Source organism: Lepidochelys kempii, chromosome 3, assembly GCF_965140285.1.
Source record: "Lepidochelys kempii isolate rLepKem1 chromosome 3, rLepKem1.hap1, whole genome shotgun sequence".
NCBI classification, from domain to species: domain Eukaryota; kingdom Metazoa; phylum Chordata; order Testudines; family Cheloniidae; genus Lepidochelys; species Lepidochelys kempii.
Genome location: NC_136382.1, coordinates 37,028,670 through 37,034,669, shown reverse-complemented (window position 1 = coordinate 37,034,669; position 6,000 = coordinate 37,028,670). Strand labels below are relative to the sequence as shown.

The window sequence follows — 6,000 nt, the reverse complement described above, 5'->3', positions numbered from 1 at the left end:
GAGGTCTTTTATTGAATACAAGCATGCAGGGAGAGGGAGATAGAGATGGTCACACACAGGTGCCACCCTAGTCTCTCTCTGCCCTGCCCCTATAATATATAATCTATATATATCAGACTTATATTGGTCCAAATTCAAGCCAAATGATACATTTCCTTACCACTCAAGCATTATTAATACAGCCTTATAAGGAATTAATGGAAGGGCAGTTTCATAATTAGCACAGTGCTGATGCACCGTGTTATTATCAAGATCTTATCAAGATCTGTGGTTTGCTGTGGCAGCGTTTTGTCTAGGGACTTTTGCAGGGTGGAGGGTGCACATAATGGACAGCTAGGGACTTTTCTGGAGGCACTTTGGTTCTTTTTTAGTTAGAGATTGGCCTAGTCTATTATCTGGGTCAAGTGCCACAGCCTAGCATACGTAAATGCTTTAGCTTAAGCCAAGTCTTACAGGATACAGGCCTGTAGGCCTCTTGCGTTACAGCTTTTGTATATGTTGCATATAGTGCATAGATTTTGCCGCAGAATGGGATGGGTTCAGTTTCAACAGCAAGGTTAATAGCAATTTCCCCCACAATATGGTGCTTGGAAAAATGTTGAGTGATGGGTTGTTCCAAAATGGCAGGAGGTCTGAATGTTGGTGCAAAGTCAGGAAGGGAAGAAATAGTGAATTGTTTAAGAATATTAGCAATCTTGGACTCCCCATGTGATGCTCACACACTTAAGAAGACTGTAGGAACATAAGAATTGTCATACTGGATCAGACTCATGGTCCACCTACTCCAGTATCCTGTCTCCAGCAGTGGCCAGCACTAGATCCTTCAAGGAAGGTACAAGAAACCCTGCAGTAGGTAGATGTTGGATAATCTGTCTCCTAGGGGAGTCAACTCCTAAACCCCAATAGTTAGAGATTGGCTAAAACCCTGAAGCATGTGGTGTTACATTACTTCTCAAACTTTTTTCACTGTTCTTTAAGTATTTACTATTACTACTGTTGATTTTCTTGTTATCCATATAAAAGCCCAATACCTCTTTGAATCTTACTAAGTTTTTGGCTAGCCTGTGGCAATGAGTTCCACAATCTAATTATGCATTGTGTGAAAAAAATATTTCCTGGTATAAATTTTTAATTTGCTGCCTTCCTAGTTAATTGAATGTCCTATTCCTCTTGTGTTATGAGACAGGAAGAACAGATATTCTCAGTCCAACTTCTCAGTACCATTCATTATTTTGTATATTCTGATCCCTTCTACTCATCTCCTCCCTGAAGTAATTAATCCCAATCTTTTCAGTCTCTCTTCACATGAGAACTTTTCCATACCCCTAATCATTTTCATCACTCATCTCTGAACTCCCTCTAAATATTCAACTTAACCACAGACCTTTGACCATCACACATTTGGCTTTTCAAAATTTGCCACAGATGGTTCACCTCATCTCATTTCAGACAAAAGGAATGGATAATATTTCTAATTTGCTGATATTTTAAACCAACAATCGTAATCTTTTTAGCCTTCTAGTAGATTAATTGCAAACTCAAAGAAAGAAATACATACAAAACTTACAGTCTGCAGTCAAATGTGTGATAAATGATTTAAAAATAATTATGTTGATGAATGACAGAAGATTCTTTTCTCCGGGGAATAATTAACTTCACGCACCTGAAAAAGTGAAAAAACAGACATGTTATAAATATTGGGCCAGATCCTCAACTGGTGATTTACACAAGCTAAGGATCTAGCCCTTGTTTTAAGTAGTGATTGTAACATGGGAAAAGGTTAACATACATGTGCTCATTATGTTATGTAAGACTATACAGGAAAATGACAGCATCTCGGCTACTTGTTATGATGACTTAGTGCCATTTTATACCATATCAGCCAGCATGATAAGCAGAGACATAAGTTTCACCCCATTGTGCAAATCAAGTTACATTAGCAAAATATCTGATGCTATGATAGATACCTGTAGGCAAACATTCTTACAACTATTTTTGAGTTAAATTGGTTCCAAAAATATGGTGTCCAAAATATATTATATTATGCAGTTTTAGAAAATGCTGCCACCCTCACTATTATTTATATGCACCATAAAAGTGCACAGGCTATTACAGACAATTAAGAGACAACCTGTCTGCCCTGAGAAGCTTACACTCGGAGGCTCTGACTTATACACATGCTTAAGTTTATGCACTATGAGTAGTAGTAAGTCAGTGGGACTCCTTGCTGTGTGTAAAGTTAAGCACCCGCGTAAGTCTTTGCAGAATTAGGGCCTACAGCTTCCATGCTGAAAAATGGATATACAGATTCAATGGGGCTTCACAAGGTGCAGCTGTCCTGCCACATAGCTAAGACTGCTATGTTTGTTGGGTAGATGCACCCCTGATGGAACCACTGTTCCCATCGTTCTGTTGCAATGTAGTGCTTCGCTAGTCTCCATTCTATTCTCTATACTTTCCTCTACCAATAGCACTTTTTAGTGCTAATCTATGTGATCAGATCAGGCCTAGATTTCAAACCAGATGAATAGTGACCATATTACTGGTGAGATGTGAATCTTAGCTGTTGGAATTTTCACTTGATTTTGAAATATGTTATTTACCAAGGCAGTCGGTCTCAGTTGTCACTCACAATCTGAGACTGGCAGTGGCAACAGAATTTTAGTTTTTTTATTAAAAGGAAGACAAAGCTACACTTATCAGAGCAAGTAAAAGTCAGACACACTACAAACATGAGAAAAGCAAGAAATCATGGCATAATACTCTGTAACAGAGCAAGGAGAATGCAGAAGGATGCTATTTAATTTAAAACTATCACAGTGGCAACATTTCATTTTGATTCACTTAAGATTGTGATAAGACCCTGGAAATTAGTGCAACCACATTTTCCTATTAGATAACTAGAGTGGAAACCTTAACTGCTTATTGACAAGAGCTCAAGGTCCTGCCTCCCCCACCCAGATCTGGTGTCAATCTTGGGTAATTTTAAAGTTTGCTAGTTTTGGTGTGCAGAGAGTGGGTTCTGTTTAATTTTCTTTGATTTTCAAAAGAGGAATAACTTCCACTGACACCATTTCATTCTGTTTTTAAACCATAATGCAGTTTCATTGAAACCATTTTGCCATCATAACCTTACACTGAAAAGGCTTCATAATGGCGTCATCAAAAGGTCCTTACAGACTTGCTATGAAATAGTTTCCCCATAATAACTTCACATCTCTGACTGTATTGTAATGGTATGATCATGGGGTCATAGACTACCACTGAATTCCTTTTGCCATTGTAATTGTACAGTACATCATTATAGTCTCAGTCACTGTGGCATTGTTATAGGGTCTCCATTGGCTGGCAATGAAACTATTTTCTCGTCCTACATTAGTCTTAAATAACAATATCGACCTAACGATATAGTCAAGAGATGAGGAGAAAACAAGCCATACCCTTACTTATTTCAGTTCAGCACTAGATTCATGGGGCTGAGGGTTTACAGTATGGCCTCCTGAACTACGTTCCCTCCTTTATTAATGAAAATAAACCATGGCTCTATAAGCCACAGAAATGAAGAATTTTTTAAAAAATGAAAAGGGAGCTCCTTTACCTCTTCTAGGACCTGATTCACCAAAACATTTAAACATATGCTTAAGTTCATTCCTGTTCATCAGAGCACTTAAGCACATGCTTAACTTTAAAGTAATGCTTATATCACATTGACTTCAGTCAGATTTAAGCCTGGTTATCAAATTCTTTGCTGACTTCAGATGGACTTCAGCACATGCTTTGCTGCATTGGACCCTAATATCTCCCAGTTCTAGTTTGCTCGCAGCCAAATCCTGAAGAGTGCTGTATGCCTTGAAATTCCACCAATATCAATGGGAGTTGACTCCCTCAGCAACTTACAGGATAAGACCTTCGGTCTGTACTCCATAAGGCCCTCCGTAGTCATCTCATCAGATCACTGCCCTCCACTTTGTATACAGCTTTGTTATGGCTGCACATGTATAATTTCTTTGAAACTGACCTAATAAAATTTTCTATTCCCTCCTATAATGACAGGTTTCAGAGTAGCAGCCGTGTTAGTCTGTATTCGCAAAAAGAAAAGGAGCACTAGTGGCACCTTAGAGACTAACCAATTTATTTGAGCATAAGCTTTCGTGAGCTACAGCTCACTTCATCGGATGCATTCAGTGGAAAATACAGTGAGGAGATTTATATACACACAGAACATGAAAAAATGGGTGTTACCATACACACTGTAAGGAGAGTGATCACTTAAGATGAGCTATTACCAGCAAGAGAGCGGGGGCGGGGGCAGAAAACCTTTTGTAGTGATAATCAAGCTGGGCCATTTCCAGCAGTTAACAGGAATGTCCATGGAGCAGTGGCGGGATGGGGGGGGGATAAACATGGGGAAATAGTTTTACTTTGTGTAATGACACATCCATTCCCAGTGTCTATTCAAGCCTAAGTTAATTGTATCCAGTTTGCAAATTAATTCCAATTCAGCAGTCTCTCGGAGTCTGTTTTTGAAGTCTTTTTGTTTTAATATTGCGACCTTTAGGTCTGAGATCGAGTGACCAGAGAGATTGAAGTGTTCTCCAACTGGTTCATGAATGTTATAATTCTTGACATCTGATTTGTGTCCATTTATTCTTTTACGTAGAGACTGTCCAGTTTAACCAATGTACATGGCAGAGGGGCATTGCTGGCACATGATGGCATATATCACATTGGTAGATGTGCAGGTGAACGAGCCTCTGATAGTGTGGCTGATGTGATTAGGCCCTATGATGGTGTCCCCTGAATAGATATGTGGACACAGTTGGCAACAGGCTTTGTTGCAAGGACCTCTGGTCGCTCGATCTCAGACCTAAAGGTCGCAATATTAAAATTAAAATGGCCCACCTTGATTATCACTACAAAAGGTTTTCATCCCCCCCCCGCTCTCCTGTGTGTATGTATGTGTAAGTGTGTATGATAACACCCATTTTTTCATATTCTGTGTGTATATAAATTTCCTCACTGTATTTTCCACTGAATGCACCCGATGAAGTGAGCTGTAGCTCACGAAAGCTTATGCTCAAATAAATTGGTTAGTCTATAAGGTGCCACTAGTACTCCTTTTCTTATTCCCTCCTATTCACCCACACAGGCTACATTTTGCCCAGACCCCTGAAACTCTTGCCATTTTATTCTCACATCCTAATGGCTCCATGTTAATAGAGCCTCCATAGTCTTGTACCTTATGCCACTGAAATCTCAAACTGTAATGGTCTTATAATCGCATCATCACAGAATATCCTTATTCTGCCACTGCTATTGCACTAAACAACCATCCCCTTTGCTGTTGGTGCCACGGTGAGAGAGTGGGATAACGAGTTCCTGGTAAGATGAGAAAAATTCATTTTAATGCCCAAATAGAAAGGTCTTGACATTAAGTCAAAACATCAGCAGAGTCATTAATGCTGTCTGTGCACTTAGGAGAAAAGAAAATTCCTTAAAGTGAGCACTAAGAAGGAATGCTGGAACAGTCTCGCTGGCTTGACATCTCCTCAGCTTCACTCAGTGACACAGAGCCAAGCAGCAGGTACACAGACAGCCCTTCTTTTCATTGCCTCCCCTCACTTTATGCAGAAGGATTAAAAAAAGGAAGCGACAATGGGAGTGAATGAAGGTATGTATACTCTAGCCACCCTTTTGACTATTCCACATATTGTCATTGTTCCAGTACTGGGTTCAGTTATACAGACCAGTACAAAATAAATTGACAAAAATATGGATGGCCACTACAAGTGGGGTCAACTAGCATTGATTCCTCCAAAGAAAGTAGTGTTCAGTATGCTTAGGGATAATGAGCTTTAGAAGAAAATTAATGGTTAAAGTGGAGGCAATTATTTCTCTCTTTCCTCCCCCCTGCCCCCAGACACACACTTTTCATTCAAGTGTCTGTGGCATTCAGATCCTGACATTAGAATTCTAAACACCATGGTAGTCATGACATAC

At 39.5% G+C, this 6,000-nt stretch overlaps 1 long non-coding RNA gene across 1 annotated transcript in view; it reads right to left on the bottom strand.

Annotated features, from left to right (window-relative positions):
• Nucleotides 1-1,589: 1,589 nt before the first annotated feature.
• The window catches only part of LOC140908144 (uncharacterized), a 70,913-nt gene continuing 66,502 nt past the window's right edge, over nucleotides 1,590-6,000 (bottom strand). Inside the window, exon 3 of the long non-coding RNA XR_012157777.2 lies at nucleotides 1,590-1,663. This is a non-coding gene — a long non-coding RNA (uncharacterized LOC140908144). The remainder of the gene's footprint in view (nucleotides 1,664-6,000) is intronic.